The following is a 22955-nucleotide window of genomic DNA, read 5'->3' as shown; positions in this document are numbered from 1 at the left end:
TGCCTTTTTGTTATTCTCCAAAACATTTCTAACCACATCTAAGCAAGATATGAACATCTGAGGCTGTTAACTGTGGGAGCACACAGTATTTTTGCTCAAGAATATTGCTTGTCATTTTGTGTAAAGAAAATAAAGTATTTACATTACCTCTAGGATTTCCAATCACTGTGTAATCTTAAAAAGGTTCCCAACAGTGTTCTGCAAAGGAACCCAAGTACCATTGCATTTCCTAACTTGGAAGGGACCCACAAGGTTCACCCAGTCCAACTTCTGGCCCTGCAGAGGACCACTCCAAGACTCACACCATGAGCCTGACAGCAGTGTCCAAACATTTATTGAACTTTGTCAGTCTTGGTTCTGTAAGCACTTTTCTGGGAGCTTGTCCCAGTGCACAACCACCCACTCCCAAATTAGGAAGGAAACGCAGAAGATGAATATTGCATGTTTAGCAGAGTGAACTTCTCAAACTGCCATCAAATTTTTCAAAATATACATAACATAACTGATCCTAATTAAGTCACTAAAACTGCTCCCTTAATTCCTGCTAATTCTAAAGTCCATCTTCTATTCCTAACTTCTCTTGTCTTTTGGCTGAAGTCTCACTTTTGTCATCATTAAAAAAAACATTTACTAATAAGATAATTTTCTTTGTGTGGGCAGACATCTTCTAATTTAGCTTTCAAAAGCCTGACAGAGTCTCTATCAGCTTACAGTGATGTGACAGTGCTCATTTTACTGTGCTTCACAGAAAGAATCTTTTCAAAAATTTGGTACATTCAGATATATTGAAAATTATAGTTCTGTTAGTTCCCAATGTGATTGCCTCACAGCGATATTCTATCATGTTTTGGAGAGGAAAAGCAAGCTGTTCTTACTGTGCCTTGTGCTGTGTACTTTTGTATTAGGAAAACATTCAAACACCTTAATATTATTAAAACTCATGGGATATAATCTGGTACACAAAGGTCATGTATATGCTAGCAGGACAGTGTATCTCAGCAGAAAGTAAGGGAAAAAAACACAGACAGTATGCTTATTCTCAGGAAACCCAAAGAGTTGTTTCCTACTCTCCCAACCATATAATTATTGTTAGTATTTAAAAAGTTACTAAATAAATAAAGGTTTTCAGAAGCAGAGAAGTGAGGGTGTGAGCAAGTAAATGAAATCTTGGCATCTAACCAATGAACCATTTTTTTCAAGCTTGATTGAGGGAAGTTTTCAAGCACTTCAGTACATTCAAGCAGAGGAGATTTCTTCAGGCTGGATGAGCAGCCTTTCAGCTAAGCAATGCTGACATGTTTATTGTGCCAACTTTGTAGTTAGGGAGACAAATTCAACTTGCAGTGTCACACGTTTGTTCATAAACAATACATTTATGTAAAATAAATAAAGGCAGTTTAAGTAATATGGAAATAAGTTGGAATCTGAAGGAGCTAAGGAACCAGCTTTATGATAAACATTGTCTTAAAGATGGTGTAAACTGTTTCAAAAAAAAGATGCAAAATGTATAATTACAGAATTCTTTAATGTACATTTCCCTTCTTTCTTTACTGACATCCAACAAGAAATTTTGCTTGGATTTCTAAATTATTCTTCATCTTTATCTGAGTAGCTGGGTTTTGCTACTATAACAGCTGTGGACAAAACCATGGAAATTTTAATAATAAGGAAAAAAAACCCTTAACCCTTGCATAAAGGATCAAAAGCAAAATATATTCAGTCTTTTCCAGGTCAATTCATATTCTGCTTTTATTTTAAAAATTAACATAATTTCAATAGTTGCAGTCCAGGAAATTCCTATTTACATCATCGTTACATCAAATTTTTAGTCATTTATATTCTGATGCTCCTTAAAGACTGTATTTTCTGATAGTTTGTTTTCATCAGTTGCTTGCTGATTCAAATAGCATCAGCAATTTTGTTACTATTTGAAACTGGAGTATAGGAAAATGTTTAATTTTACTTTTAATTTAATTTACTTTAATTTTACTTTAATTTTAAGCATTATTTTCCTTCAGAGGGTCAAAAATCTTAAAGATGCCTATAAAAATATTGGTTTTATTCTGATAAAAATGGGCTGGAGTCGTTGAGAGCTCATGCCCATGGAGAATCTAAAACTTTTCATTTACACTTTGGAGTCTATAATGCAGTGCCAGCTCTGAGTATTGTTGGGAAGCAGGGACCAAGTACTTGACTGAATTTGTAGCCATGCTGGGTCAACTAAAACAAATAAACAGGCAAATTTCACTGTGAGAGTTATGGAGAAAACACAGGAGTTGAATAATCAACTTTTGCTCTTTTAGCACTTTAATGTAAAAATTAATACATGACAAGAGTTTACTTCTGTTCCATTACCAGCGGCAAAAATTTTAAATGAAGATGAATATCATTAAACCTGCATGTCCAATAACAGAAGATGGAAAATAATATTTTACTAACTCAGGCTGATGAATAGCTGACACATCAAAGTAGCAAGGAAGGTCATGCATTTTATCTGCATGGTACTGTCTAGTCACAATCACTGCAGAGAATCCCACACAGTTTGCAATTATCAGGAAGCAGCAATGACCATGGATATGGCCTGTCCATGGTGGGGGAGTTGGACTATATAATTTTTAATCTCCATTCCAACCCAGACCATTCTATGATTTTATGATTCTATATTCCTATTTTAAACATCTTGTAAGACCAGAATAGTATTGACTATGACAAGTTAATTTTTTTTCTCTCAAAAGCTGTCAAGGTATAATTCTGTAGAACACATTTAATATAAGAAGGGAGGAAAACATATAAATGTCTTATCAGACAAGACAGTAATTCCCTGCTCTTTCTCTTTGAACACTGGATGGTATTTAATATCTAATAACTTTGCTGTAAGTCCCTAGGAAACTTTCAAATATTTAATGCTGTTTTATTTGGAGTAAACCATCACAAAATGGTGAACATTCCCCCTAGTTCTCTGATCCTTTGTTTGACTGTGAAATCTTGATTTAGTTACACACCCAATTATTCCCTCAGGCTATTAAGTACTAAAAAACTCCAGCAAAACCTAGGGGAGATGGCACAATAGATCTGCCTACAGGACATTATTTCCATTAGGCACAATATTCTGCACTACAGAAAAATGCACTAATAGCACTGCATTATCATGTTAAAATGGGGTTACTGGTGCATGTCACCACTCAGCACAGTTCATTATCTTATGATTAAGTATGTATCAAGATAAGCAGAGATTTATAGATACTTTTCTAAACAGCTGAAGAACTTTGGAAGAGTAATAAAAAATAATTTCAGATAAAGGGTTTTGCTTGTCTTGCATTTTGTGCTTTCTTTCTGAAATCCTACGTACTCATTATATTCTTATTTTAAGTCTTGAATAATAATCAACATTTTCTACAAGATAACAAGGGAGTAGAGCAAAATAACACTGAAAAGACATGTTAACATTTCATCCAAGGGAACATTACTCATTACCAGCTTCACAGCATTCAGAACTATTTTGACAGAAGTAATGTGTGCTCCCTCTTTTTTTTCATGCATGAATTAAAATTGTAATTAGTGCATCTGTAGAAAAATCACCATCTAATATACAAATGTCTGTCCATAGATAATTTTTCTCTCTCCCTTGCAGTTCACTTAATAGTCTCAATTCTTCCATGGTGTCAGGGAGACTAGTGGAATTTCATTACAGCATCATCTCATTTCATTGTTTAAGTCTGTGGCTATTAGATAACAAAGTACAACATAAAATTTATTATTGCAGCCACAGTGTAATTTGGACAGTTCTGCTTTGTCTGAAAATATTGGAGACCTCTCCATTGTATTTTTTTATTTTTGAGAGAAGGTATTATGATTCATTACTGTAATGCAGGGTACACCATAGGAGGGAGTACACACTTTTATTGTTCCTGTTGATTGAAGTAAGAGGGACACCTACAAGTGAAGACACCAAAAGTGATTATATCAGCATTCAGCTGTGTATTTACAGATGCTGGTGCTTCTCACAACATCACCACATACCTCCATTCCCAAAGTGGCCTTAACATTTCAATATCCTGTTTTTAAACAAATCACCTTCCATAGCAGAAAATTACTGGAAATGAGGCATTTTGTAGATGTTAAAAAATTCAGACAGCCATAAGAGGTTCCCTGGCTATATGGTATTTCCTACTGTTAGAAAAATTATAGAAAACAAGACAATTTTGTTCCATAATGAAGCAAATAATGTAGAGATGCAGCTGGAACTGGTTCCCATAAGTTTTCAAAGTACACTTAATGGTGAATAGCTTCTTCACACTAAGGTATGCTTGTAAGATAACACCAAATTCTTAATTATTACAAGTTTCTAAGGAAAGTACTGGATAAGGAAGAGCTCATACTCCTCTCCTTTTTATATTTATTGCTTGCTCTTTCCTTTTTCACTTTTATTTCTTCTTTTGTTTGTTTTTTTTTAAGAGGCAGAACTCTAAAGCCCACTATACCTCTGTTTCAATGACATCAACTGTCTAGAGGTGGTTCTTGACTCCAACACTCTTAGCTGTGGATTTCTTCTTCTTTCAATCACCAGCAGATTAATCTTCAAAATTCTGAATATGGAGAATAAAAATGCATATTTGACTGCACAGAAATGGAGGACTCAATAAAAAATACCAAATATGTAAGGTTAAAATAAAATTATTAACAGCAGTAAAGGATTCATGAAATGCTAAAAATTTGCAATTGCAATGGCATTGGTATTCAAGACAATTGCACACTATTTTATTACATAACAATTTGAAATAAGACTGAAAAAGAAATAAAATTTCACAACTGCGCCTTTTAGTACCTAAGTGCTGTGTATATATATTACAATCGACAGTTCTATACAAGTATCAGAGCACTTTGCTGTATCTATATCCTTCTTAAAAGTGAGAAAATTTATAATCATAACTCCTCTGATACCTGAAGAAAGTTCAGTTTAATTAAACAATGGAGAAATTAACCCCAAAGCAATGAAGGCACAGATCCATATTTATATATTTTCTCCTAACACTCCTAGGACCTAACCTAAGAAAAGTTATGTGCCAAAATGTATTTATGTATTCAAATGCTTTATCTTTAGATCTTTCTTTGTCTGGATAAGAAATTGAACATGAGTTTCCTAAATCAAAGTTACATGATTGAATAAAAGATCTGGCTCCTTTTTCACCTTCATTCCTTCTACATGAGGGGGGGAATGTTCACTTGCTCTGCAGGCCCATAAATAGAATAAAACTTCCCAAATAGTTTAGCGTAATTCAACATCTTCTATGAACTAGGCATTATGACAGCACCAAAAAAAGATAAACAGCAATGCCATAAGTTTATTCTGACCATTCCCACTTTTCTCCAATTAAAGTACAAAAAAGATTATTAATAATAAAAAAAAAATAATAAAATGAAAAGGCAAATTAGTGCCTGGAGGACACTTCAAAAAGAAAGAAATTATGAATGCCATTTAGAATTCCCTGCCTGATTTATCTGCAATATTCATAAGTGTGTGTTTATCCAGAAGCTTTGTCTCAGATCAGGCAATTAATTAACTAGAGAAGATCTCAAGCAGGGAGAGATGAGAGTTGTTAATAGTGTGTAGTTGATAATCAAATTTGTCTCTGCCATTTTTCTTGGGACTCATTCTTCTGTTTGCACGTCTGCAACACGAGGAAGATGTGAAATCCATGGCTGAGCAGTACAACATGAAGTATTGTTTTCCAACCAACCCTTCAGAACTGGAACAGTTACCACTTGTGCTAGTGCCAATATAGCTCAGCTCCAGATGATTACACCTAAAGCACATCTTCACTTCTTTGGACACATAAGCACAAATGCTTTTAGCCAGTCCATTTTTCTTGAGAGTACATGAGGAAGTAAAGTGATGTTTTCAACCCAAGGTTGAAGCTGAAAAATTAGAAATGGCAAGACAGGACAAAAATAAGATCAGGACTGATAAAAACCCAAAGGGTGAGGATGAGACTTGGTTTCAAATTGTCACAGAAAGTGGTGTAAAGTACAGAAATCAAAACATGGGAGTAGGAAAGAAGCGATTTCAACTGCATCTTTTTAATTTTGGTGTGGATCTTTCAGAGCACACAAGCCAGTCATTCATTCTCCTTGAGACTGTAGGACTGCAATGGTTTTGCCAATAACAGGAAGAAATTAAACCCTCCTCACAAAATTATACAATTTCTACAGCCTGAATCAAATACTTGCCTGTTATCTCAAGCACTGGGACTGCAGTCTAGTTTGATGCTCTTATAGGCTGCACCAAATCAAAAGAAGCCATAATATCTCTTCAGGAAATACATATACTGTGCATCCAGGGAGGATTTGCCTCCAAACTTTGATATCACAAGACTTTTTTCCAGGACTTTTTGTTCAGAGTTATGTACACAATGTTATCTATCTTCATGTTAGGAAGTTTGAATCCACAGACTGCAGCTTTTACCAAAATCAGACCTCTCTCTGAGGGACCCATAGGAATTCACTTTCCTTCTGTGGAAACAGATAGCTCTTGGCACTCAGACTTCTTGCACCTTCTGAATAATGCACCTACATGTCTCATGACACCTGCAATGGCTGGCTTTTCACCGAAATTCCACTGCTTGAAAATCACTAAAATCCCCTTGATAAAATAATGTATACTGGTAATTCCAACAAAGCAATGCAGTCAGTGCATGTCTAGATACCCGGAAAAGCAGAGCAAGTGCTTACAATAAGCAGATTCTTCCCTGTGTACCTGCAGTTGGCAGCTACATGGGGATGTAATCTTAAAATTAGAGATGGATCACTATTAAGATAAAATCATTTGAAATTCTGTAATTACTGTTATAAATGGAAACTAGAAAATGCTGATATTGTTAAATTCATAGACCCTTTAAAAATCCCCTTTCTCATATAGCATCATAAAAATCAATTCTGAATGTATTCTATGTTCATGCAATTTTATTCCATTACAAAAATGCAGACAACTGCTTGGGTTTGTTGGGGTTTTTTTGCGTTTGGAAATATGTTCAGTTTTTTCCTGTTTAACAATTTCAGAGGTTTACTTTAGAAATTAAAACAAAGATAAGTAGCCCTTTTGACTGCAGGGGTCACTCACATTCCCTGTACATTATATGTACAGAATAATTTCCCAAGTTTTAACTCTCAAGACAACCAAGGTGTACCCAAAGTCTCCTTAAATACTGAACAGAATCCCTCTGCCAGCTGAAATGATAGAAACTTGAAAACTCCAAACTCCTTTTGGTTACTTTTTGTGGGAGTTCCCATCTGACAGACCTCTGTTTGAAAATTAAATGTAGTACATAAGTAGTGAAATTACCAATTTGTGAAGCTTGCTGAGACTTCTGCATGAGCTCAGTTCTCCAAGTAGCTCTGGGGCATCAAAAACATTGAGAGAAGCAACATGATTTTGGACTCAAACATTTCATTTTGAGGGAAAGTGGTTCCTTCATAGGGTAGCCCTGTAACTAATTCCCTTTCTAAGGTCAATACTTCAACTTAAAGACATTTTGTCAGAATCCTCATGGAAAAACAGTCTGGACTGAATCACTTTCAATTATATTAGATATGCAAAAGGAATGTGTCTGTACACCTTCTTTTTGCCACTAAAATACACTTGCCATTCCATTGTTGCTGGAGTAAGGACTGACCATTTAAAAGACAATAAAATACTTACTGGCCTATCTAATGAAAAGGATATTCAGTGATACCCAGCCGACTAATTCTACAGACAGGTGATAACATCACATTTCTTGAATCGCTGTCAAACATAAATGCTTGTATGTCAAAACTAACAGAAATCAAATAGAAATAGCTAAATGGATAGAAGAGAGTAAAATCAGTAAAACAAACAAAATGGTTTTCCCACAAAATATTTGTTGTGAATAAATATTAATTATTGAAATGCCAGTCATAAAGCTAAGAGACTACATATTTTTACACCTTTCTATGAGTCTGTCACTAAACAACACCTCAGTCAAAGATAAATTCAGTAGTGCGAGAGAATTTCCCTTAACTTTTCCTCCATGGAGAAGCTCTTCAGCAGTAAATAAAGACCTGGTAGAGGACATGTCATTTTTCAGGTAATTAGAAGAGCATACACTATTTTTTAAGTGGAAAATATTACTCTGCTCATTACCCCATAGAAGCTAGAACAGAAAAAATCCACCCACAGACTATGACCAAGTTTAAGTAACTGTCTGTGGGCACCCGGGAATTAGACATCTGAGTTCCCATTGTAGTCAGGGGAGATTTAGAGTTTAATTTTACATAAACAAGTAGCTTGGGCATTTGAGGTGCCAGGGCTATCCCACTTGGCCTCTGGCAGACATTTTAAGCAGGCATAAACATCCTGTATGAACTGGCTCCATAACACAGACATGGAAATAAGAACTTCTGCTTGGAAAAATTAATCAAGTGCCTGCATCAAGAGCATCAGGAGCTTCAACACCTCACTCACACATGGACACCTCCAGGCTGGGACTTACCCACCTTATAAGACGCTCCAGTGCCTGCAATACAGGGAGCAGTCCCACCTCAGGGGAATGACTCCATTACCTCAATGAGGGCACCTCGCACCATTTGTAGGCTTATCCATAACACCTGTGCAGCACTGCTAGATGGGACACAGGGCTTACAGGAGACCTGCAGCTTGCTGGAGAAGCACACAGAGGTCAGACAATACATCCTGCTGGGGGATAGTGCAATACAGCAAAGGGATCCCACCACAGCTCTTCACCTCATGTGAACATAATCCCTTTTCTGCACTGTCTGTAGTGTCTGAAGTACTTCTTGTACCTATAGCAGGTGGCTGAATAAAACTGGGAGAAACACATGCACCTGTGTTCCCAAATTAATGATGGTGGTTCCTATAATCATTTGCTAGTGATGCCAAATGAATGCACCTGGCACAGTTTTAGTCCTGGATAAATTGAACTGATATGGTGGCCCTTCCCTCTATTGTTTCCACACAGAGAAAGAAAAGGCACTAATTTACTGTAAAAATTCCCAATGTAGAAAACCCACAGTTATGCTTGTATAAGATATTTTTTAATTGGTTTCTGCTGCCAGTAACAGATACTGAAATCAAGTTTTGCAGCTCATGGGAATTAAATAAAATAATGTTTCTCTGATGTCAGCATATCAAATAACATAACATTTTCCATACAAAATTACATGTCATATGAAGATGTCCTACATTTGACCTTTCTGTGGAAGAGAGATAATCTGAATTTCACTCTAATATCTGTTTGTCTGAAGGTAAAGGACAGTTCTAAGCCTTGCACAAACACCTTTTCTGCACTTGGCTGTCATGATAGCCATGAAACAAATGTAATGAATTTAATTTGTTAAGGGATCAAGTAACTTCAAAGACAATTTGCAGTATGAGCTTGCTCTGAGAGGCAAGGTATAGCATTAATTTCCTCTCTCCCAAATGAGAATTCTGGACCCACTATCCTCCAGTATTGAAAAATATGTATGAAAAGATAAAGGGTGAGAAAGCTTTCAGAGCAAATTGCACATTTAGGCATTGGTCCTAATGGCTGTGTATATGTAAATTATCTCTAGATACTAAGCAACAATGTATTTATATTTCAGCACAGCTTTCCCATTCTCACTTTTCTCATATGGAATATTCTGGTACCTTGAGAATAGCAAGTGTGCCCTTCTGCTTAATCATATGAGGTAAGATCAAAATTTTTCACACATTTTCATCCTCATTTATATAGGTCTTCCTTGGACTTGTATGTCATAGTAGTAATCAAAATCCTTAATCTTGCAGATATTTAGAATAACCTGGTGATAAAAAATATAGATGAAAGGAACTTTTCTCACTTCCTTTGTACCTGTGTGGGGAGAAACTCATCTTTAAGCATCCTAAACTTAAGAACTGAAACTGAATGATTCAATAGGGTCAAGAGGACACATCCCATGCATGTCATTCCTGATCACAGATACATGGGATTTAGCATTGCTTCATCTTTGGGATCTGTCCAGCAAAAATAACAACAGCAAAATATAAACAATATGATTTTTCCAGTAACTTCTGTTTCTGACATAAATTATGATGTCAGGTTCTAGTCATGAAATTACAATAGAAAAAATATCTTATTTTCACCCATGAAGTCTGTAGGTTTTTCTGTCAAAGAAAGAAATAGAATTGCAAGTAATAAGTACCCCTTAGCTACATTCTGAGATGATGAATACTTATCAAACATATGCCTTCTCCTAACCCTAAGAACAACATGATCCTTGGACCCAGAATCAGCCAAAATATCTTTATCCCCACCTCCAAGAATCTCGAGTAACAGAGACCTTTTTTCTCCCCTAGCCTACAAAACAGTTCACTCCTCCCCAGTGGTGAATCATCTTTTGACATGAGTGATTCCTTTATGCAGAAGGAATGGCACTTTCTAAGCACTGGGATTATCTGAGTGTATTATACCAAGGTGCACTGGAGAGAGAAACAAGTGCAGCAGCACTGCCTGGGCACTATTCTGGGAGAGCATTGCATGAAGGCAGGCACACTCCAACCATCCCCACCTGGGCAGGTGGCAGCAGCTCAGCTGCCCATCTAACCACTGAAATCTCTTCCTGTACTCTCTTCTCTATAAAACTCTTCTCACACACCCAAACACACTGCTGGGGTGCCACTTTTGTAGCTAATGAGCTTGATGACTGAGGTGGATTGAATCCCCACAGAAATCCTTTGAAGTGCATCTCCCTGTCCCCTGAGCAGGTACTCAAAGAAAACATCTTCACCAGGCACTGAAAACCAAAGTGGAAATTCATAACACCACCCTGTGATATCCACCTTTCTTTCTGTAATCACTGGTTTTCACACTGTTCTTCTCACCTTGAACATGGTCCAAAATAACTACCTAAATCTGTGAGTGGAATTACTTACTTGGCAATTGCAAACCTCAGAAGCTGAGATTTAGACTAGCTTCCTTGAGCAGGGCAGCTTTAAGAGGGATTATTGGCTCCACTGACAGAGGCAGAGTGACTAGAAAACTCCTGGGGTTTTTGTGTGAAGGATCAGGCCACCAATGGATTATTTTCTGCTTCCTTTCATTTCATTAAACAATTCCTTTCATTTAACAATAAAATGAATTTTCTTATCTCCTCCCTATTCAAACACACTATGAAAACACTTCAATGGTAAAAAAGATTGTTTCCCCACATCTTACATCTCTGTCAATGCTCTGCATTTCAGTCATCTAGAACAGAATAACAATTCATATTTTAAAATCTTTCTGTGGAATGAAGAAACCAGCTGGAGAAAATACAGCCTTTAATCCTGAAAAGCAGAGCTCTTCACTGGATTTGAGAATCTGGTGATCAGAATCCATCCCTGATAAAAATAAGTCAAATTCTTTTCTTTTTCCCATTAGTTGCACACTTGATAGAGTTTTATCAGTGCAGTACATGACTTTATCTTTACAATGTGCAGATTTGCATCACCTAAGTCCTTCTTTTACTGGTTTGCAAGACTACTGCCAATGCAGCTGGACTAAATTATGTAATACTGGGAAGGTCATATAAACCAACCCAAGGACCCCTTCTTCCCCTACATCTATGGTATTTCCAGTATTTTATGTGCACCTTTACTGAGTCTTTCCTTCATTCTATGGTGTGACTCTCTGGCTTATGCTATCTTTTCCCTTGGAACTTTATTTGCACCACACATTCTTTCCAGCTGAGTATTTCCTGTAAGGAAAGGTGCCCCTGCAGATAAATTAGGTAGTTTCTATCTCAGCTTTCTCCTCACAGTAAGAAAGGCAAAAAAGTAATGGGGGTAGAAGAACATTTTTTGTATCAACATTTTTACTTATCTTTGGATCTGTTGTAGCATCATCTAGAGAAGTATTCAACCTTTCTCCCAGTCTTAACATCTTTGTGAGCTAAAGATAAAAGTCGCTTCACTTCTGAGTGAACTTGAACTTTTGAGAACTTCAAGAACAGGGAAAAAAGTTGTAACAAGTGTAAAGGAAGGACATATCTAGAGCTGGCATGAAAGTATTCATTCAATCTCTCTAAAGTGGATGGCAGTAGTATATACAGAAACCATTATTTCAGTAAATTGATTCATCTCACTATTTTATTGAACCATATCCAGACCATTATAGCCCTGTTTCAAATTTCCTTGTAGCTCAACATGTCATGCTAAAAGATGACATTTTAAATAGGAAACTATTTAACAGATTTTCAAAGAGAAGACAGGCTCTTTTTGGCTGTGCTGCGACTACAACACTGAGTGGAGGGAAGATTGCAGGTTAAAATCAGCAGCATACATCTTTTACTTTACATACCATCTCCTTTAGTCCAGGGATAAACACAGAGTCACTGCTGAAAGAGCTGAATTAACTTTTGGAATAGATGAGAACAGGACCATATTGCCCTGAGCTCCCAACAGTCAGAGTGGCTGCATTATGTCTTGTGTAGCAAGCTCAGTACCCTGGCAATATCTCGTTATTCCCTTCATCTACTGCCATGTTTCATTGCTGAAATCCCTGGCTGCTGGCAGTATTGGATCACTAAAAGGAACGCTGAGTTCTGTTTTGCTCCTACAGTACTATTCCCAGGCTCTCCATTTTGTATCCAAACTCTTTTTTACTGAGTAATTAACTTCATTAATTCTGTTCTTTTAGTTGTTTACTTCTAATTTCAAAAAGTCATCAAAAACTGATAGTGTTAAGGTGAGTTTTACCAAACAAATGGTTTGAAAAGGCTCCACATTTTTCAGGTGACAGCAATGAAGTCAATACCAGCATCCATAGATAAACTCCATCAAGGTTGAAGGTAACGAAAAAGGACAAATAAAAGTGGCTTAGCTGAGGAGAAGAGCACCATAAAGCAAACTTACAAAATCAAGCCGACAGGAAGCATATGCACACAGATTTCTGCAATACAGTGTAGGATACTGCAAAGGAACAGTGTTACTTATGAGCCCATAAATTGTCTCATAAAACTACCTAAGCCCCAAAAGCAGCCAGCCTTTTATTATGACAGCAGGGACAGGACTTTGGAGAATATTAAGAATTAAAAAGAGATTAGAGTACTCCTACTTTTCCCATCAGGATACTCAACCTACTAGAGAAACATGGTATGGGATAAGAAAGTTCTGATTCTGTGATGGTCAGAAAATATTTGCATCATTGACAAAAAGAATAACTCTGATGGCTTCATAAAGATCCACCTCTATTTAATCAGTAAGATAAGGATTGTCCCAGTTTCCATCCTACTATTGAAATCACGTTGCAATTCCCAGGGCTGAAGTTTCTCACATAAATAATTAAAAACCTCCATTAAAAATGCTGTCTGCATTGTTTCAGAGAAGAGAGTTATTGCATTTCATGGTAGATTTGTGCTCTCGAAGATACCTCACCCTTGAGGAAAGCCAGGGTTTTAATTTTTAAAATTAGAAATTCCTTCCAGGCATGCTGTGTTTCCTTGTAAACATGCTAGACCACTTAACTAGCTCACTAACTACTCAACTCTATTTTTCTGAAGCATTTAATTTAAAAGCAATGACATGATGTTTGAGTATTTTATTACGTACATCTTTTCAATAAACAGCACCTTGACCTTGTAGAATCAGGCAATATAGTGAGTTAAATAATAAATGGGAACAGCATGAGCCAGAAATTAAGCAGTAAATAAAGAAGTGAAAGAACTGTTAAAGGTCGTGGTGAGAGGGATTGAATCCCATTCTTTCCCTTTTAAGTCCTTGTGAGTAAATACTGAGGATAAATACACCTAAAGGAAAATGTATAGCTTCAGAGAATGATGCATTTCTCATCCTTAATGAGATTTCATAGTGATTAGATGATCTTAGTAGTAAGAGGTTTCCAAAAGCATGAAGGGGAATGGGAGACATGACATGTCATCCAGCCACCAGTGGATGAGAAAACCCCCCTAAAATATTTAAAGGATGATTTCCTTAAACTATCTACTGTGATGAAAGATATAGCAACTGCAGGTGCAGTGTCAATAGCTGCATTCAGAACACTTGAGAAGTCAGATCAAGTATTAAGTGAAGACATGAGGTTTTTCTGGCACCTCGTTGTTGATAGCTAAGAGCTTTGCCCTGTCAATCTAAAGGAACAACAGGGAACCCTCTAGAAGTCCTTGTGATATCCACCATTTCCACTGTGAGGGTCAAAAGATCAAATCCAGTGCCAAATGTGAGCATTAAACCAAAGAGAAGAGTTTAAAATTGAAAGAGATTAAGTTTCTCTAAACCCCAGCAGATTGCAGACCAGCAAGTGTATCATTTAGCAGATCTAAGGATGGCTCTTTCAGAGATGTTGCTGTTAATATAAAGTAAATGATCAATGCTCTGTAGAAACAGTACTCCTGCTCTTTTACATCTCTTTGCAAGGAGAAACTTAAAGCAAACTGAAAATAATCCTACTTTTACACTAAGAACTTTAATCTACAGACTCAAGGAATTAATTGAAGCTGAAAATCCAGTCTGAGAGAAGCTTCAAATAATGCTCAAATATAGTTTAAATGTAGATGATCTTCTAGCACTGTGCATTTAAACTTCAGACCTGTTTGTTCCTTTAACATAATTATGTGGCTGTAACTCAAAGTGCCCTGCATCTTCTTGAAGACAAAAAGAAAATGCACTCTATATAAATGCCGGGTGAGATGTTTTCTCTGCTACTTCAACTACATCATTAACAATAAGAGAATTTCCAAATGTTACATTTATAACAGAATACTATTAAGTTCTCTGTCAAATACTACAATACTCACCAGATATATAGCCTTTTTGTGAAACAGTAACATTGTCAATCCCTACCTGTAGTCAGTGCTCAGCTCCTTTTTTCCACTTTCCCATCTTCATCCACACTCCCATCGTGTTTCTTCCTGATCCACCCCATCCCAGGATGCCAGGGATACTGGCATCCCAGGATGCCTCTCATCTGAGCAGAGGTAGCTGCAATTTTTTGTAAAAATACATGTCTGGAAACTTGGGTGACCATGCAGAGTCCTTCTCCCTTTAATACATTACTGTCTTTCATCTCTATCCCTTAGTTTATATGAAATCTGTCTACTCAGATCTTCCTCTCAGCTGACAGTAAATCATTACATATCACACCAATAAATGAGAAAAAAATAAAGGTTAATTTAATCACCTACCAAGATTCCCAGAACAGTTGAATTCTGCTTTTGATCCTTTCATATGAGTGAAAGGTTCTGGGAATGAGTCTAGCTTATGTGACCACTGATCTCGAACCAGATGGAAATGTACAGTGATCTGTACATCTCAGTATTATCAAAGTCATTGTAAAGCACAAAAAAAAAAAATCATTGAAGAATTTAATTAGACTTCTACTTGTTATTGAAGGTCAATTTCCCTTCTTTTTCTAGTTTTACAAAAAGAAAACTGTCCCAAAACCAAAGGACAAAAGCAGAGAGCCATATTTTCAAATGCATCTCTTTATACCATGTTTGAATGAATCTCATATTATGCTGCATAAACAGGTCCTGCTGTTACAACTACCACTTAAAAAACCCTCTTCACCTGCTTTATTGTATTGCTCAAGATAAAAGAAATACTCTAGAGATAGCTGAACTGGAGCTGGATCACTATCTGTAAGCTTGGTAGTGCAAGCAGAAAATCGCTAGCACTTTAAAGGCTTCACTCCTTTTTCTTCTGATTTTTGACCTGCCTTTGTAACTTCTGATGTCACTCAGCTGGTTTCTCCCTTCTCCCAGGATAGATGAGAGATTCTTGGCCCTCTTTTTTCCCTTAAAAAAAGACCTTGTAGCTTGTTCTGGGCTGTATCCCACCAGATAACAAATGCCATGCTCCACGCTCCTGCTGAACCACCCACACTCTTAATAAGACCATGAAAGTTTTGGATATTTGAATCTACTGACAAGGCAAGTTTAATTTGTTATCATATTAAGAAACACTTCAGACATGACAAAGATTCCACCTTGCACAGTGGAAATCTTCACTCCTAGTCTCATGAAAAAGGTCTTGACTCAGCTTCAGCTAATCAGAAGAGATTTGGAACCTCTCTGTGAGCGCTGTTAGCCTCTGACTTCAGCCCAACCTGGCAAATAATCAAGGAAGATCTTAGGGGTCAATATCATTGTCATACAGATAACCATTAGGGATGAATATAAGTCTTAATTTGTCTCTTTGTGAAAATAAAAATATATAGTGCTTAGTTCAGACTTCAGTATCTGGAGAAGAAAAGTGAAAACTAGACTTGACCAAGAACTACAAAAATATCCTCAGCTCCAGATTTACCAGCTTGCCTAAGGACCTTCTCCTTACAACACCGTGAAGTGTGATACATTTCTCTGTGATTTCTAGGCAACAATAAGCTCAAAGGAGGACAAACATCTGCAGATCCACACAGCATACCTGGTGTGCAGAAAACAAGTGCCCACAGCCCCAAATCACAGCAGAAATGCGCTTAGTTCAATTTATCTGTGACATGCTGGCCCTGCTTCTCATCCTGGGAAATCAGTTTCCTCTTCTATACATATATAATACATTGTCTACACACTGTGTTGTGGAGATGCTGCCCAAATGCAATTAATTTCATAAGACCCAAATTCACACCCTTTTCCCAGTGTGAGAGCAGCTGCTGCCACAGCTAAAATATCTCAGAAGAGCCTCTGAGTGATGAAGCTACAGGATATCCTGAGAAGGACATTCCCACCCTCATGGTGAGCCTGTAAAATTGCACAGTGAGGAAGGAAAAACTCCAGGGTGCCAGAGAGCAAGAGAAATGGAAACTTCATGCAGGATTTAGGCCACAGACTTGGGCAAGGGAAACTAAGCTCAGGGTGCAATCCCCTCTAAGCTTCATACATGAGACATTACACTCTCAGTGGATGAAGACAAGAAGTGTCTGGGAGCTAGAAGGAGAGCTGTGAGTCTTTCACCTGAAGTAGGGAGGGCTCTGATGCTATTCTCTTATGCCAAAGACACTCATCATCACTAAACAAATGGCTGTTCCTTATAGACTACATGAGAAAAACAGATACCTAAAATAGGTGACTGGTGTTTTCCCTCTGCACATATCAGAGAGACCTTTCTCATTCTCTTGACGAGGCAAGGTGCTTGCTTTAGGAGGCTTTTTAGGTGAAACAGTGCTCCAGTTTGCTCTATATCATGTATCTGGATAGGTAGACTGGATTGCAGCTGTACTTACAAATCCTTTTTCAGCAGTGCTAGGCATCAAATTCTCTTCCTTTGTACAGACGCTTCTCATATCACCAGAGATCTTAAAGCAGCATAACTGAAGCAGGTGGAAGATCTAAAAAGAATCAACATATGTGAAAAATAAATACAGAAATAGTAAATAGAAATAGTAAATATTGAAAACAAAAACAAATCAACAAAGCAGACTGTTTAACTCTTATAATTTAGTTTAATCTTCACTCACATATCACACTTTCTGTCCTTTCCAAATGATATTTCATACAGCCTGGTAGGCTGGATTCAAAGTCTTCTGATTTACTCTGAATGAAAATACGACTTGCTCTCTTCAATGCCTTGTATGTGACAAGGAAAACTGCAACTCTACAGCATTTGCAAAGGAGGGGGATTTTATTTTTGTCTTACAGTCAAAGGAACTATGACTAACATTTAGCTAATGTTTACAGAGTGCCTTGATGCTCTGACATGCTGAATTCATGGGACAATGCAGTGTTTCTGTGAGGCCTTTTCATGCAATTTTTGCCAAGATATCTTCACTAACAGCTTGTAACTATCTTAATTTGTACTGTAGCACTATCTTCAGCTACTCTTTGGCCAACATAGAGAATTTGGAAAGTTTGATAAGACACATGGATAGAGAAACAAGCTTGAATCCAAAACAGTGCTGATTTTTTACTTTTAAAGAACCAGCACACTGTTATTTCATGATAACTGATTACAGCTGCACTGTTCCCATTGGTTTTATTTGCAAAACCTTAATCCCTTGCACTGTTGCTGTTCTTGTTTTAAAGACTGGTGACTGTTGTATTAATCCCTGAGACTTTATGCTCCATCTAGCACTTTTACTGCACTATCTTTAAGGAAATTAATAGTCTCAAGTTCTGCATTTAAGGTAATAAAACCTTAGCACCGTGAGACTTCTGACATGAACTTCAGACACCTTTTCTATTCCTGAGGGAGAAAAATTATGATTTGCATTCACATTAACATTTTGAAAGTTTTAAATGGTGTTTACAAGGTATGGATAAGCAATTATATGTACTCATTTTTCAGATTTTCTCAATGAGCGTTAGAACATTAAACAAGCTAACTTCAGTCTTTACCATTTGCCAGTAAAACTTGTGATTGCAATGGAATTTTCCATCATTTTGGCCATCTATTAGAAGTTCAACATACTTAAATTATGAAGAAGGCTTCCCTTGAAGGATCACTTTTATGTAAATTTTCTATGGAATGCTTTTGAAAGAGGCAAAAAATCAGTTTCCTGACATGTAGCACTCTCCAGCAGCTCAAATATGTTTCATGGAGCCTCTTGTAGCCCTTTCTAAATGCAACAAGGGAAAACTCTAAGAAGCCTTCTCTGTTCTACTACTTACTTATCACTTCACGGTCAATCAAACTGCTGGGCACCAAAACTTAGCACCACCTAGGAATCTCATCCTCCCTCTTCTACAACCCACGGAAGTTACAGCATGAGGGGGGACCCTACAGGGGATTAAATATATTTGATATTTAAGGAGTAATTATGTGGCATAATTGTTAGTGCCTTGTGGGACCTGGGATTCCATGTCTATTTTGTTATGAAGCTATACTTGCTATAGCATTAAGCCCCACTGTCTCAGCTTTCACTCTAACAGAATGGACAGGAAAATCTTCAAAAAACAGTGATGTGAGCACCAAAATGGACCAGATTTTTTTGTTGTTGTGCATTTGAATCTTAGGGTTGATAGAAATTCTGGTACAATATTTTTTTTCCTGTTTAAAGCATTCACATTGTTTCCCCACATGGCTTCACAGCTGTCTAGTAATGCAAATTCTCATTCAGGAGCCTTTCTCTTAGCGAGTGCTGGTACAGGGTTTCCCTTCTCTTTCCAGAACACACACCTAAGTCTTACTGACAGCTAAGGTACTCTGCTTTTGACTCAAATCCAGCTGAGAAGTGAGCTCATTTTCAGAAGCTAAGGACAAAAACACAGTGACCTTGTAAGCCTGACTCTTTAGGAATCATGCTAAGAATATTAGAAATATTAAAAGAAGCATGAGAAAGCTTGAAAATACAAATACTATCAAAAGTGTTTATATAGCCAGTAGAAAGCTCAAACCAATAGCTGAGAAGTTTGTTTCCTTGCAGATTGTGTTAGCAGGAAAGAAAACAAAAACTTTTTCCCATATAAAATTCAAATAAAATTTTCTTTCCTCTTCAGACGACCTTACTGTAAAGAACAAATTGTCCAACTCTCCTTTGATCTCTTCTGTAGCATACTTATGTATTCAGAGAAAAAATTCTTTGGTCCTCTGAAAGTAGAAATTGTTAGGACAAGTACGGCAAATTTAATCGAATACTTAATTGATTAATGCAGAGAGGATGGTACTGACTGTGATAATTATTCGGTTCATGTTTGATCATTGAGATGTCAGATGAATGTAATATAAAATTTGAGCTCCTCTTTTACCTGAAGAGGATTCTCGGTATTTATCATAAAACCTAGTGTCTTAACTTGTATTTACAATGATGGGGGAAAAATTTGCTTTCAGAGGACTCCATAATTAAGCACTAATAAGAGACTTTCTTTGTAGATAAATAAAAGAATGTATTACTGCATCCAGGAATATTCTGAAGGCAGTTAATATTTTATGTGTAGTTGGTCCTGATGTAGGTAGAATTTAGGTTTGAAAAATCATTAGATGTCTTGATTGTTTTCAAGTTTCTACTTGTGCTTTACAACTTTACAGCACAACATGCTCAGCAGCAGACGACAAATATTGAACATCAGTCCCAGATGATTTTCTAGATTCTGAAGTTGTGAAACATCACTTTAGTCTCTGCAATATCTAAAACACTGAGTCTGGGTAGTAGTCAATAATCATACTATTAATTAATTTTTTTCTTATGCTGTCATTAATTCCACCAACATGACTGTGACCTTCAAAGAAATGTCATCTCAGTGACTTCACAATTCTGCAGTGGATTACAAATTGCAGCCAATAGCTGGAAATGTCAAATTTCCTGTTTCTGCAACATTTGTAGCGGACTGAACTACAGTCTAGAGTTGGGAAAAGCTGGCCTGTTTCTCACTTTGGTGAGGAAAGAAAACCATTGCTAGAAGCAGCTAGACACTTGCATGATAATCTTTGAAAAGTCTTCAGAGTTATCAGCTTGTTTAAAACAGACAAGACATCTCTGGTTTGGATATAAATATTTCATAACCAGGAAAGATCTTAGATGTAACACATTTGGACTGACTGCATTCAGTGCTTTTTGTTATAATAATGCTACTTTCATTTGGTCAAATATGAATGCTTATGACAATTTTGCATTTGTTCTATGTGGGTGAGAGAATTGGATGAAATTGGAGAATTGGAGAAAAATATGCCTATCTATTAAAGTGTGTGAGCTTGAAGATCTGAAGAAGATTATAAAGGTGGTTTGCAGGTGTCCCTCTTTTCTTCTACAATGATACTATTCAATACGATTATTAGTTGCTTAGAGATCCACATATTTGCCATAGACTTTGCCTGTCTTTCCAGCCTCCAGTACTGACTGGTATCTTTCTGCCCACTAGGTCCTGTTTCAGAAAGAAGAGATGTAACACAGAAATGTAAGAATTGATATTCTGCTCTTCTACATAGTTACACTCTGCTTAGGAAAAAAAAAAAAAAAAAAAGAAAAATAGAGAGAAAAAAGAAGTTAACTTTCAGTTAAATAACCAAGGCAAAAGTCTTCAAGAGATACTATTTATAAAAGAAATGCTAGCAGAAACACTTGACTGCATGGCTAAAAGGACTAGATAGTCTTCTGAATGTAAACATTGCTCATTTCTTGAGATCACTCAGACTTTCAGATTATTAGTTTTGGGGTCAAACACATCTTAAAGGTGGGCAAAGGAATATAGACTTACTCCAAAGTCTTCTGTGATGTTTCTGTGCTCCCTAGGAATACAATTTTCAGAGGCTGGGAGCTCAAAATCTCACAATAACAATGCTCACAAAGGAAAGATACTCCAAATTTCTACACTAGCTACCCAACACTAAGGCCTCTGTCCAGAAATTATTAACTTTTCTTCCAGATTATAACAAAATACTAAAGACTATTGTTGAAGGCGAAATAAGGAGATCTTAGAAATATAGAAAAAAATCTGTCTTGTGATGTCCTAGAGAAATAGTGGTAAAAAAGAACAGGATTTAAGCTAAGGATTTACTAAAAATAAGAGGCCATCATGTAATGATCTTGTGAATGAGCAGTGGAGAATTGCTGCACTTGCCTGACTGGACCTATGTCCTGGGATTTATGAAAGCTATCATCCTGTTTCAGACGGCTATGCTTATCTACACATTTAACATGCCTCTTCCTTCTCTCCTACATCATACAACAACTTCCCTAGAGTTTTCCTGACCTTAAAGAGACACCATTGTTTATATCCAAGTCTTTTGATCCTGAGCAGCATCTGTCAGGCTAAACAAGTTAAGCTCCATCAATCTGACACAACAGCTCTAGCTTTTCCAATAACATGGGATTTCATTCAGTCTGAAAAATGGGATTATACCTTACGTGGCTTAAGCTAAAAATAAACAAGCTCAAATGCATGTTATTTTCTCCTTTTGACAGTACAACTGAGCAACAAGCTTATTAATTTTACAGATATGGGGACTGACCACTGAAGACAAAGGAAAACCATCTGATAAAATCTTTGCAGTCTGAGCCCTTGGGGCAGATACCTAACTTCCTCTTCTTATTTTCTTTTCCCCCCTGAAAAATGCGGTATTCCCTGTATAGATTCTTTATATTATCAATAATAAATGTCTTGTATAGCTTTACATGTAGATGTAGTGGACATAATAATCAGAATGGTAATAACCACAATACTAGGCTGGATTTGAGTGACTGTGAAAGAACAAAATAAATGAACTTTATATTTGTGTGTTACTGCTAGTAGTAACTCAATAGCAGCTGAAAAAAAGACTTGAGGCTTACAGCAATACACATAGCTAGGATCAGAGCCCATCAATAGATGGAAATTGTGGGGGCAGAATAATAACTTGAGCAATATAACATTTGAATGCTAATCGAAACTGCATCAGCTCATGTCCAGAATACTTAGAAACTATCTAACTATGATGGATGATGATGAAGCCTAGGAATTAGGAAGATGTGACTACTGACTCCATCATGTTTATCAGTATCTCTGCTTTCATATGATGTGCAGGCTTAGGTGTTCCAGTAAATCTGATGGCACTAGCTGATGAATTTACCTCTGACAGATGGTTCAGCTGATATTAAAACAAGTGAGAGCTTTATGGGTTTTTGTCTGGTATACAATGTCATTTGAAAGGATTCTGATTATCACTCTTTATTTCCATACCACTTCTCTTTCACTTTGCCCTGAGTATCCTCAGATTGTGGTTTTCGTTGTTGTTGTTGTTGTTCATGATTGCTGTTGGATTGCAGAACTATGAACTGGAGTCACCAAAGAGTTTGTCTAGAGATGTCACAGCTCATGCGTTTTTAATCATAGATATTAATGGCAGAAATCATATTTTAAACAGAGAACATAAACAAGAGCTAGGAGGATTGCAATATCTTATCCAATGTGAAGAACAAAACAAAGATGTATGAAGTAAAAGTCATAAAATTGGCAAGAAATCAGAGATATTAGTTAAATCCATCTCTTGTGAGGTTTAATCAAGTATCTTTACCTCAATGTCGCCATCTTTCCCAATTTGATACTCACAATTTCTACTT

The sequence above is a fragment of the Poecile atricapillus genome, chromosome 1 (assembly GCF_030490865.1).
Source record: "Poecile atricapillus isolate bPoeAtr1 chromosome 1, bPoeAtr1.hap1, whole genome shotgun sequence".
Lineage (NCBI taxonomy): Eukaryota > Metazoa > Chordata > Aves > Passeriformes > Paridae > Poecile > Poecile atricapillus.
This window is presented reverse-complemented; position numbering follows the sequence as displayed.